The following is a 14,001-nucleotide window of genomic DNA, read 5'->3' as shown; positions in this document are numbered from 1 at the left end:
AGAAAAAAAAACAAAGCAAAAAACCCTCCATCACATTACTGTAGTCCAAACATATTGTGAATCAGACAATTTTTTAATTACAAAAAAGCCTGTACCAACTACTAACACATATGAACGTAATTGCACACAGACACAGACTAACGTAAAAACTAACGAGCCCCAGAAAGGAGTCTGGGGCGGACCGAATTAATGACTTTACATCATACTTCTGGAAATAATGCAGTGTTTGCAGTCTAATCATTTTGAACCAGGCAGTCAATACAAAATTAACTACACAGGTTATTATCAGCACTCAGTTGGTGATGGCTCTCAAAGTTAACTGTGAAGGCACTTCAGTTAAGTTCTTTCCACTCAGAGTTGAATGAGTTCCCTGAAATTTTGATTTTGAGGCTGTTCTGAAACCAAAATCTTTGGGTATGTCTGTCATACTGCACAGGTGTAGGGTTGCTAGAGGATTGTGTTTAGTTTTCTTGATATGATGATATTGTGGTTAGATAAGAAAGGTTAGGTGGACGTTTAATTTTGTATGTTGATATTATTGTGGTCAGATGGTTTTGTGAGCAAGGGGAAGGGGAAGTCAAGAGAGACAAACAACACATGTTAATGAAGGGGAAATGAGAGATAGGTGAAAACTTCTAACAAGGGGGTGTGGTAACAACAACAACAACAGCAACAAACATGCACCAAAAAAAAATTACACTCGCCACCCCCGCCACCCTGTGTCAGTATGACAGGGTCCTTGTTTTTTGTCAGACCTAGGTGGCAACCCTATCTCGCCACCTTGAAAATGCAAATTTTTCTTCGGCTCGCTCCTGACTCGCCATTTCTGCCTCTTCTCCGTTTGTGTCACGTGTCACTGGTGTGCTTCGGCACGCATGTAAAAAGACTGGCTCTGATTGGCTACCATAACGCTGCCTTAGCCAATCGCTTACTGACTTGTTAAGTTAAACAGGTGTTACATTGAGAACTGTGACCTATCGAGATCTGTTACTGCTCACTAGCCTGGGCAGCGATCCGATCGGATTACTGTTAGTATATCAATATATAGTAATGCACCGCTTTTAATGACCAGTAACGTCAACGGCGTTGTAACAACAGGAAAAGTAATTAATTATAGTATCCCGTTACTGACAAAATGACGCCGTTTTTATTAGGGCGTTACTTTTTAACGGCGTTATTCGCAACACTGATTATAAGTGATATAAAAGATAATTACTGTCCTAATTACAAATGTTACTTTACTGGACAAAGTAGTACTAATGTGGTACTGAATAGATTAATGAAGTGACTCAGTCACAGGCTCATAGTATTTTGTAACACTTGCGTCAGGGCGAAGGACGAGGCACGAGTGCCACATTTAGATGCAAAAACGTCACTTTTAATCTCAACAATAGAGCGCAGACAGTGCACACAGAACACTTAAGTGTGGCGAGACACAAACAAAGACGAGCACAGGACACTGCGCGAACGCACATAAATAGACAAACCACATAATTCCCGAGTGAGGACGAGACGAGCCACAGGTGAGACGGAAGAAAACATTAAGGCATAACCGCACTCACGGAGATCCACAGACGCAGACGACTGGATGTAGACAACGTAGACACACGCCCAAAAGGGAGGGGCCAGAGGCTGTAACGTGACAGATACACATCCAATCATAAGCTGATCCCCATATAATCTCCAGATCATAACCACAAAACACAATGATTAACAGATAAGAATGAATGAAAGGTCTAACCTTTGTATTAAATGTAAATAGAAAGACACTGGGTCCAATCTGCTGTAAAATTCAGTGTTCTCTATCTCCTTCTACAGATTTACCCATAACTACACTGACAATGAATCCTCAGAGTCCCGTGTTCCCTGGAGAGTCGGTCATTCTGAAGTGTGATGTTCAGGGTTATGATGGATGGACATATTTGTGGTTTATGAAGACAGCACAGAGTCAGTGGACTGCAGTGTCTCAGCCTGTGTTTGCCACTTTACAAGGAGACACTTTCATCATCAGGGCAGATGTTGGAGTTAATGGGAATGAATACCAGTGTAGAGGACAGAGACATGATGGACCTACAAAATCACAGTACAGTAACTCTGTTTTCCTCACTGTACATGGTAAGATCACTGTCATTACATGAAAATAAAATGTGATGCTGATTTCATTATTCCCAGGGTTGTCAACTCTCACGCATTGAGCGTGAGACACACGCATTTGACCGTTTTCACACGCTCTCACGCCACACTTCCGATATCTCACGCGAAAAAAATATCCAGTTTTCCAGTTTATTTACCTCAGATCCACATATATGATTCAATACGTTACTAGTTTGCTAGCTCTGGCGCCATCCACCGGCGATATAACACTGAATCTGTGTCCATTTTACGTTCGCCCCCCCCCCCCCCCCCCCCGCTCAACAACTTTCCCTCCCCCCCCCGCACAACAAAATACACTCGCCACCGGCTCCAGGTTAAAATCTCACTCCAAGCGAACGTCAAAAGTTGGCAACCCTGTATTCTTTATTTATTATTTTCAAATAATTTTAACTTAGTCAACAGCATGGCACACACTGTGTCCCCATGCATTTTGTTGTCAATCAATCAATCAAATTTTATTTATATAGCGCTTTTTACAACAGTTGTTGTCACAAAGCAGCTTTACAAGTGCCGAGTCCTAGCCCCCAGTGAGCAAGCCAAGGGCGACAGTGGCAAGGAAAAACACCTCTTAGAGTTGAGATATCCTCTTAGAGTACTGCCTCTTCGCTTCCCTGATGCCAAGTGACAGGTTGGCCCTAGCTGTCTTCAGGCCTTCCTGGTCTCGTGCTGTAAAGGCAGCATTTCTGGCCTTCAGGAGCCTGTCGACCTCTCCTGTCAGCCATGGCTTTTGATTAGCACGTACAGTGATGGTTTTGAGGTCAGTCACATCATCAATGCACTTGGTGATGTAGGTCAAGACAGTTTCTGTGTATTCATGAATGTCTGTTTTGGAGTTGTGAGTAGCAGCCTCTCTAAACATATTCCAGTCTGTTGTGCTGTAAGTCCTGAAATGCCTCTGAGGAACCATCCAGCCACACTCGTACCTGCTTAAGAACTGGTTTGGTGACTTTAACCAGTGGTCTGTAGGCTGGCATTAGCATAATGGTGAGGTGATCAGAAGCGCCAAGGTGGGGGAGGGGGGAGGCTTTGTAGGCCCCTCTACTTGTGGTGAATACCTGGTGTCGTGTTTTGTTACAGCGAGTTGGAAAGTTTATGTGTTTATATAGACCAGAAAACACACTTTTTGGATCTGCGTGAATAAAATCTCCAGCCAGGATGAGAAAAACATCCGGGTGTGCTGTCTGCTGTTCACTGATGTGCTGGTACAGTTCATTTAGTGCCTCACTCCTGATGTTGTTGTTGGAGCTCAGACGGAGATAGATCACAGTGATCAGCACAGCTGAGAAATCTCTCGGTAGATAGAACGATCGGCACTTCATAACCATCAGTTCTACTACCGGTGAACAGAATTTGCAGTCCACAACAGCGTTACGACACCAAACATTGCTAATATAAACACAGTGCCCGCCACCGCGGGTCTTACCGCCTGCAGCAAGAGATCGGTCCACCCGATAGCATGTTAGCCGCTCGAGCTGGTACAGTACAGCAATTACAGTTGCACTGCAAGGTACTGGATCTGTAAAATGCTCTGAAATGCTCTTTTTTCATGTCTTAGTTTTACCAGGTCATTTCACATATTTGTATAATGGATCTTAAAAGTGATGCACTGTATCTGCTGTGTGTGAGTGGATAAAACATCGAACAGGACCTGTCCTGTGTTCCAACATCCCTGACATCCCTGTTCCTTTTTTCATCTTAAAGCATTACCCACTGCTACACTGACTGTGGAGTCTCAGAGTCCTGTGTTCACTGGAGAGTCAGTCACTCTGATGTGTGAAATAGAGTCTTCCGGTAACTGGAGGTATCAGTGGTATAAAGGCAGCAGTAAGACTTCAGTCCATCAGTCTAAGATAAACACCTTCACCATCAGCTCACCAGCAGACCAGGATCAGTACTGGTGTAGAGGAGAGAGCGATTACAGACCAAAATCATCACAGGACAGTAACAGAGTGCGTCTCTCTGGTAAAGGTAAGTAGTTACTATGGTAACAACTGAACTGTGTGCTTCATCTCAAACAGCAGTAATTACAGTTAATATCTATGTTATCAGAGCTGTGAAATGCAAACCTACTTCTTCTCTTGTTACTGTAACATTAACATTAACATTTCTTTACCCAATTATGATGGATTTTAAAAGTGATACACAACATCTATAACAATGAATCAGCTCTGTCTGAAGAGATCAAACCGAGGACAGATTAAGGATAGCATTTAGAGTGAGCTCACTGTTGGACATATTGCTAGGCATGAAAATAACATCAAATAGCTCATTTAAGTGTATGTATTCATTCAAAGGATGTTTGAGACAGGACACAATTTTGTCAGTGTCAACATTGAAAGTTTTGATCAGAAACTTCTCCTTTCTGTTAAATGCTACACCTTGCTCTGCAGTATCATCAGACATAATTTTGCTCTTCTTTGTACGCTGGAGGTCATGCCTGTACTCTTGGGAGACAACAGTAGCGACATTTAAAGCTGCCCCTTCAAACACCTCAAACTTATCTCTCTGTGCTTCCACAAAGTCTTGTAAAGACAAGAGAAGTTGTGTAACTCTACATATTGTCAACATCATGCTTCTGCAACTAAAGGCTTGTGGGTTGGAACCTCTGTAGTAATGTGTCCCAGAATTATGTCATGAAGGCCATCTCCAACGTGTCCAATTTGACACAGAGTGCAGAGGCTTCACTTCGAGTTACACATTTCCCCTCCACATCTTTAGACGTCATTCAATGTCTCTCTCAGCTGTGCATAATTTTTCCAAAGAGACTTAGCTGACTCAGCTCGTACATCGAGTGTGAGTTTGATATCAGTATCATGGAAAATTTAATTTTTGTCAAAAATTTAATATTGTCAAAAATAGCATTCAATATATATTATATAGTATTGTATTATATTGTGTTATATTATATTATACTATATTGCATTATATTATACTATATTATATTATATATTTATATATATGTATAACCCCCTTGTCACATTGAGGACCCCGGCCCCTCCCCTTTGGGCGTGTGTATACGTAGTCCACGTGCTTTGTCTGTGTCAGTGGAACTCCGTGGTGATGGCTATGTCGTGTGAATAATGTGTCTTACCTGTGAATCGTCTCGTAATCACGTGGGGCTAATGTGGTTTGTCTATTTAATGTGCGCTCGCGCAGTGTCCTGTGCTCGTCGTTGTCTAATGTTTACACGTTGTGTTATTTGTTTCTACGTGCGCTATTGCGCAATTTATGTAAAATAAACTTGACGTCTGTTAGAAGTGGAGGATTTCGTGTCTCGTCCTTCGTCCCTCGCCGAACGTCACACCCCTCTTCCTTTTTTTTCTATCTCCCTTTACACCCCCTTTTTCTTCTCCCTTTGTACATCCCCCCCCCCCCCCCCCTGCATTTAAATATATTAAATTTATCTATGTGTAACCATACTCATCGTCAGAAAGCCAGGCAGGGTCGATCACAGGAGGGCAGTCCGAAAAACATGCAAACACGGGCATTACAAAACAGGGGAACACGAGTAACAGGCGAGGAATCAAAAGACAGGGACACAAAACGGTCGGGTACAACGCTGAACAAGAACTTAGTCAAACCAATCAAACAAAATACCAGACAAAGGACAAGGGAGACTCAGGGGCTTAAATACAAGGAATCTAACGAGGGGCAGGTGACGGTAATAACACGGGGCGTGGTAACAAACAAGGTAATCACAGAGACGAACGAGCGGGGCGGGGTAAACAGGTACGAAACACAGACACGAGGGAGTTTGGAGTGACAGCTAACGGAGGGGGGCATGGTCATACGTGACACTGTTTATAGGATTGAATAATTGAATAAACAATAACAATAAAGTATCAATAGTCCTCCGAAGAGAGGGGGTGGAAGTGGGAAAAAAAATTGCATTCATCAGACAATTTGCTTGAATTAAATTTAAATAATTGTAAAATTGCTAAACTAATTGGTGTCTGCAATTAAGAGCAGTTTAATTTATTATTAATTAATTAACATAATTATTTTGGAATCAATACAAATTCAGAAACATTAAGTAAGGGCCTGAATCGCATATTTGGTAGCTTGCCTGCCAATTTGTAGGTTCCTAAAAAGTCAAAGAACCATGGTAAATGACTTCTATGGAAGTCAAAGGCTGGGTCCCTCATGATTAAGGGCCCTCTATTGGTATGCCCTGCTCATCTCTAGGGCCCCCTGGTAGGGGCTCATAATCAGGGCCCTATAAATATATGCCCCTCTCTTTCCTAGGCCCCCTAATAGCCAGAAGTTGAAGTCAGAGCAGTGCTATTACACCTCATCCAATTTCATAAGTCCCAGTACTCCAATCCCAGAATGTTTAAAAACCAACCACACATGGTTAACCACACAATATCTTCTCCAGTAGTAGGAAACATATTTTATAACTGTGTCCTTATCCATAGTTTAAAGTCATTTAATGGAGAGTGCTTACATTGAAATACTTTGTGTGTGTGTGTGTGTGTGTGTGTGTGTGTGTGTGTGTGTGTGTGTGTGTGTGTGTTTTATTCAGAAACATCACTCCCAGTTCTTGGGGTATTCAGCAGCCTACTGGTTGTCTCTGTATATCTGCTAGTGTCCATCATATTGGGGCTAAAATATTACAGAGCTCGAGGTAAGAACTTTTCCTCTATGCCTCTATATCTTACACACAGTGGAATAAAAGCGCAGTCATCAAGAAATACTCTGTCATCACAGGATTTACATTAATAAATGTAAACAGCAGTAGAAAGTCATTAAATTGGCAGTAGAAGCTCATAAGTTGGTTGTAGAAATGTTCTGAGGGTCACTGACCAATAGCTGTCAACAAAATTCTTGGTGTTGAGTCCAAAGACCGATGTTTGAACCATGTGTCATGTCACACATCTGCAGTGTTGGGAACGTTACTTTAAAAAAAGTAATTATAGTTACTCACTACTTGTTCAAAAAAGTAACTGAGTTTGTAACTGAATTACTCTATAATAAAAGTAACTCGTTACCAGGGAAAGTAACTATTTGCATTACAGTTTTTTAAAAAAGTTATATGCCAATGAATAAGGATTTTTTGAAAAAGCAGTTTTCACAGTCGAAATGAGTAGATCAGAAAGGTGTTTAACTTTTGATATTTATTGCACATCAACAGACCAGTGCAGGATAAAATCCTTTAAAATCCCAAATCTTTGTAAAAAAAAAAAAAAAGCAAAAGTAAACAGTTACACTATATAAAGTGCATAATAATGTCAAATTAAATTAAATTCTCTCAACCTGAGACAACTGGTTTGTTCACAACAGAAGTAAACTTAACAATAAAACCTCTATTCTTAATTAAATAAATCAAATACCCAGTCTGGTAGACATTCAGGAAGTATTTTCTTGCCCCTGACTCGCCATTTCTGCCTCTTCTCCATTTGTGTCGTGTGTCACTGGTGTGCTTCGGCGCGCGTGTAAAAACACTGGATCTGATTGGCTACCATAAGGCTAAATGCCTCAGCCAATCGCTTACTGACTTAAGTTAAACACCAAGAACTGTGACCTATCAAGATCTGTTACTCCTCACTAGCCTGGGCAGGGGTCCGCTCGCATTACTGTTAGTATATCAATATATAGTAACGCACCGCTTTTAATGACCAGTAATGTCAACGGCGTTGTAATGACATGAAAAGTAATTAATTATATTATCCCGTTACTGACAAAATGACGCCGTTATTTTTAACGGCGTTATTCACAACACTGCACATCTGTATAATATGAATGTCACTAGCACAATCAGCAAAACACCTACAATTTTAATCAGTTCTTTTTTTTCTACAGCTCAGACTCATGAGAGCCAAAGCCAGAATGCAGTGACAGAGGACCTACAAAACACTGCACGTAAAATTACTATTTGACTTGAATCTTCTTGGATCTGGTACAGTTTTTAATTTTAAATAAGGTTCAAAGTTACATTTTTAAACAAAGCTTTCTTTCAATTAAAAAAATATTCATTCATTAACTGTATCATTCAGCTTTTGTATTAACAATTCTCTCTGGAAAACAGTAGGCCCCGCATACTCAAATAGCGGCCCACGGGCCACATGCGGCCCGCGGGCTATCTATTTCTGGCCCGCAAGCTGTTTTGAAAAGTGTTATTTTTTTAGGAATCTTTTTTTTTCAATCGCACTATCCGCTCTTATTTTGAAATCGCGCACCACGATCTCAAGACGATGCCGGGGATTGCCTTTATGGCAACAACAAACAGGTAGCAGATGCCCAAATGCGTTCGCCACCCCCCGGTCGACAGTTAACGTTCGCCCCCCCCCCGTAACCGGCCCCTTCAGTGATTGAAAAAATAAAATGTGGCCCGTCATCATTTCTATTTGAGTACCCCTGCAGTAGGCCAATAGCTATACCTGCACCACCCCACTATTTAGACCAGAATCTCTTATAAAAGAAGTATAAATGTGACGGGCGGGGTGAGCAACTAAAAAGGAAGTCTCAGGGAAAGAGGATGGTTTAATAGAAAATGTGCAAACCCAAAACCCATGCAATAGATCCAAATTAAGGATCTAATAACCAGCGTTCAACTGGTACAAAGACAAGACATATATAGACGAACAACCGACCCTCAGGTGAGACGGATCACGGGTCCCGCCCACCTGAGGGACGAACATCACGTGACCAAAACAGGACAGCTGCCGCTGTAAACGGGGGCGACCGGCAGGGGTCCCCCCCACAATGTGACAGACCCCCCCCCCAAAGCCGCACTCCCCTCCGGATGTGCGGCTTACAGCGGCAGCACACAAAACACAACAAAGGGGAGGGAGGGCGGGGACAAGACAAGGACCCGTTCCCTGCCGTCCTGGAGCTGAAAAACAAAACACACATATGCTCCTCGTCACTGGACGCTGACAAGGCAGGGACCCTGGACCGACTGGGCCATCAACAAGATGGAAACCATGACCCGGTCGGTCACAGGGCCCTCACGCCCTAACCGGCCTTAGGCCGCTTGAGCCCCACCGCTGTGCGCGGACACATGGCCCAACACACGTCACAGGTGTGGATGTGTGCAGGCCGCCACACTGGGGTGCGGCCACGGCTTCCACCGACAACCTCCTGAACCTACCTCTTCGCTAGGAGCTGACCCCTGCCCTTTTCGCTAGGGGTCACCCCAGCCTCCTGGGGAGTGAACCCCTCCCGGGCTCCTCATCGCACGGTGGACTCCTCCACCCAACCCAGGAGCGCCAGAGACCAGGGCCCTGGCAATGCGCAACAGGGGCACGCTGGTCACCCCAAGCTCAAAGGTGAGGGTCTCCTCCTGGAGACCCCACAAGGTCCGGGATTACCGCAGACCACCACCAGGAGCAACCTGCAACACATCACACACACACGCACACAGACAACATGCAACACATAACGCGCACCTACTCTGACCTTTGACCCCCCTTTACCCAGGGGGGAGGGGACCCCTTCTTGGCATGAGGAGACCCCCTGTCCATACACCCCAGGCATCCTCTGCCTACACAAAGGGGTACAGGGGCTCCTACCTGCTCAGGGGTCCCTCCCACAGGTCAGGTCTCCTGACGGAGCAGCGCCTTCTGAGCCACCTTCCTGGCTCAGGAACCCCATAGCTCCCCCCCAAAAACATATTTAGGGGGGGCCCCTCCGGGGAATAACAAAATACAAACACAACATATAACATTTACGTGCCTAAGACGCCCTCCGTGCCACACTTAGTGGCACGGGACCTCAAATGGGCCCCTCCCCACACACAGTAAAGAGGGGTGCAAGTGAGGAATTACATAAAACAAATCACGCTACACGCTAGGACAAACGAACACGCAAAGACAGAAAACACAAACAAACGGACAGAACCCACCAATGCGCGCGCTCTGTAGAGCGTGACGCGCCTACTCAAGCTCTCTCTCTCTCTCTCACCATGTTCACAATGTACTTTTATTTATTTATTTGCAAAATAAAGAAAAATGCAATTTCTTTTACCATTTTCTCAGCCCTCTAATGAATAAAGAAAACTTTGAGCAGCTTTTGCCTACACGTATTTATGGTTATGGTAGTTGTACATTCCTAAACCTCAGAACACACCTACTGTAAACACATGTTCTATATAATGATTCACCACAGTTGTAAAGAGTGAGTTTATAAAACTGCAGTAGCATGTCCAGCTCCAGGTTTTATCCAATCAATGCCACAGACCTCCATCCACCAGGGGCAGAAGTTTTGGTTCAGTTAAGGGGGTAAACAGACACTCTACCACGCACAAAAAAGAAAAACTTTTTCCACTTAATCTAAATCTCTTAAATGCATCACATTAAATACACAAAATACACTTGCAGAAGTAATGTGATATTTAAATTTGATAAAGCTTGTGCCAAACAGCTATGTGGAGTACTGAGTCACATCTTCAATATGAGCCTGAGTCTCCAGACGGTCCCGGTGATGTGGAAGACATCTTGCATTGTTCCTGTACCAAAGATGCCAAGACCAAGCGACATCAAGGATTACAGGCCAGTAGCACTGACGTCCCACTTCATGAAGACCTTTGAAAGGCTAGTCCTGGATCAACTCCGGCCCATGGTCCATCAACCTCGCCTCGGAGTTGAGGACGCCATAATCTACTGTACCTGCTTAATCGAGTGTATGCTCACCTGGACAAGCCGGCCAGCACTGTGAGAGTCATGTTTTTTGACTTCTCCAGTGCGTTTAACACTATTCGGCCTGCTCCTTTGGGTGAGAAACTGAATGCGATGCAAGTAAATGCCCCCCTCGTGTCCTGGATTGTTGACTACCTGACTGGAAGACCACAGTATGTACGTCTTCAGCACTGTGTGTCTGACATGGTGGTCAGCAGCACTGGAGCACCACAGGGAACGGTCCTCTCTCCCTTCCTCTTCACCCTCTACACCACGGACTTCAGCTACTGCACAGAGACCTGCCACCTCCAGAAGGTTTCTGATGACTCTGCAATAGTTGGATGTATCAGCAGGGGTGAGGAGGATGAGTACAGGGCGACGGTGAAGGACTTTGTCACATGGTGTGAGCTGAACCATCTACAGCTCAATGTGACAAAGACTAAAAACTAGTGGTGGATCTAAGGAGGAACATGGCACCGTTGACCCCTGTGTCCATCAATGGGGTCAGTGTGGACACTGTCGTGGACTATAAATATCTAGGGGTCCACATCGATAATAAACTGGACTGGGCTAAGAACACTGACGCCCTTTACAAAAAGGGACAAAGTCGTCTCTACTTGTTGAGGCGCCTGAGGTCCTTTAACATCTGTCAGGTCATGCTAAAAGTCTTTTATGAGTCTGTGGTGGCGAGTGCTATCCTCTTTGCAATCACGTGCTGGGGTAGCAGACTGAGCCAACAGACTCAATAAATTAATATGCAGGGCCGGTGATGTAGTGGGTGTGGAGCTTGACTCTTTGGATGCAGTCTCTGATAGAAGGACGCTGTCAAGACTGCATGCCACTATGAACAATGTCTCCCATTCACTACACAATCTAGTGATGAGACATGGGAGCACATTCACCGCTCGTCTCATCACACCAAAATGTACCACAGAGCGACACAGGAGGTCATTCCTACATGTGGCCATGAAGCTCTATAACTCCTCCCTCAATACATGACACAATACAGGACACTACTGTTTATTATCTGTTTATTATCAGTTTATTTTATTTTATTGTTAATTTTATTTTATTTTATTACATATGTGCAATACCTACTTATTTTACATTTGATTTTAAATTCAATATTAGGGTGTTTATTCTTTATTTATTACATATTATGTGCAATACCTACTTATATTAAATTTTATTTTAAATTCAATATTAGGATGTTTATTCTTTATTTGTACATATTTTTATATTTTATAGAAGTGTTTTATTAAAATAAATATTTTATTAAAATAATACGCAAATAGTGGCACTGTAAAAAAAGCAATTTCCCCCTGGGATTAATAAAGTATTCTGATTGTCAGGAACAGCACATGATATCCGTGTGATGCGGTTCACCTGTCGCTCATCGCCCCTCCCCTTTTGCAACTATTTAAGCTTCCTCCTCTCTCTTCCTGGTTGCGAAGTATTGTTGTCGTTTTAGTCATAGTCGACAAATTCTCGAAAATGTGTCGCTTGATTCCCTTTCCTGGGCTGCCCACTGCCACGGAAACAGCCCAAGCCGTTTTTACGTTCGTTTTCCGCGTCTTCGGGTTACCAGAAGATATTGTCTCAGATTGCGGAGTCCAATTCACCTCACAGTTGTGGAGACAGTTCTGCAAATTGCTCGGGGTCGCAGTCAGCCTTACCTCCGGGTATCACCCTCAGTCTAACGGGGAAGTGGAAAGAGTGAATCAAGAAATAGGGGGATTCCTAAGGCGATACTGTGTCTCTCAAACCAGCTGGAGCAAGTACTTACCCTGGGCTGAATATGCCCGTAATTCACTTATGCATTCTTCCACCAAGATGACCCCATTCCAATGTGTATATGGCTATCAACCTGCTTTCTTTCCGTGGGACAATACGCCATCAGACGTCCCGGCGTTGGACGACTGGTTCAAGAACAGCGCGCGAACATGGAAGCAGGCCCACGTACACCTACGCCGTGCCCTGCATACTCGGAGGCTCCATGCTGACCGTCGCCGCCTGCCCACTCTGGTCTACCACCCGGGTCAGAGAGTGTGGTTGTCCACCCGAAACCTGAACCTGCGACAGAATTGTAAGAAGCTCAGCTCGAAGTACATCGGGCCCTTCAAGGTCCTGAGTCGAGTCAATGCGGTGACCTATAAATTGCAGCTCCCTCCTCAGTATCGCATACATCCTGTCTTTCATGTTTCACTGCTTAAGCCTGTGTTTTACAGCCCCATGTCTGCTGCCGCGCCGCTCGCCAAGCCACCTGAGCCGCTGGAGCTCGACGGTCGCCCTGCCTACCTCATTCAGGACATCCTGGAGTCCCGTCGGCGTCGGGGTGGGCTTCAGTATCTCATTGAGTGGGAGGGCTATGGTCCCGAGGAACGGACATGGGTCCCCGCGCGAGATGTGTTGGACCCTCCTCTCATCGCTGAATTCCACGCTGCTCATCCTAACTTCCCTGCTCCCAGGCGTCGTGGCCGGCCCCCATCTAACCGATCTGTTGCGGCTGGAGCCGCTCGTCAGAGGGGGGGTACTGTCAGGAACAGCACATGATATCCGTGTGATGCGGTTCACCTGTCGCTCATCGCCCCTCCCCTTTTGCAACTATTTAAGCTTCCTCCTCTCTCTTCCTGGTTGCGAAGTATTGTTGCCATGCCACATACCAAGCATTTTCTCAGTGTTACTGCTCTCCCGTGTACCGACCTCTGCTCTCCTCCTAGACCTCGTCCCCTGCCTAGTCCCTTTGTACCTCCTGGCTTCTGTCTCATCGGCGTGACCCTGGACCTTCCTGACTACGATCACATCACTCCTGCACTACACCCCTTGAACAGAGTTACTCGCCTATTTGATCTCCCTGTAATCGCTGTTTCAATAAAAGCGGCTATTATCCACACTTGGATCCTTGTCTGCCTAATCAGTACGTTACACTGATTCTGATTCTGATATTTATTGAACTTATACAGAGTGTACATAGAGAGACTGCGTTTGCATCACGCCTTGTTCCCGCCTCCCCACATGGGACTGGTGTTTACGGTCATCAGCTGCTAGCGTCACCTCAGCGTTTCAGCAAAATGGATTCTGCTAATTATTTTTGCTCTAGAAGAAGAGCTAAGTGTTAAGGTTTCTGAAATAATTTATAGATGTAGATCATAGCCTTCAGGGTTCATAGACAGGATTATAAATTTGTTCAGTCCGTAGCTGGCCAGGAGAACAGATTCACAACACACAG

The sequence above is a fragment of the Brachyhypopomus gauderio genome, chromosome 18, assembly GCF_052324685.1.
Source record: "Brachyhypopomus gauderio isolate BG-103 chromosome 18, BGAUD_0.2, whole genome shotgun sequence".
Taxonomy (NCBI): Eukaryota; Metazoa; Chordata; class Actinopteri; order Gymnotiformes; family Hypopomidae; genus Brachyhypopomus; species Brachyhypopomus gauderio.
This window is presented reverse-complemented; position numbering follows the sequence as displayed.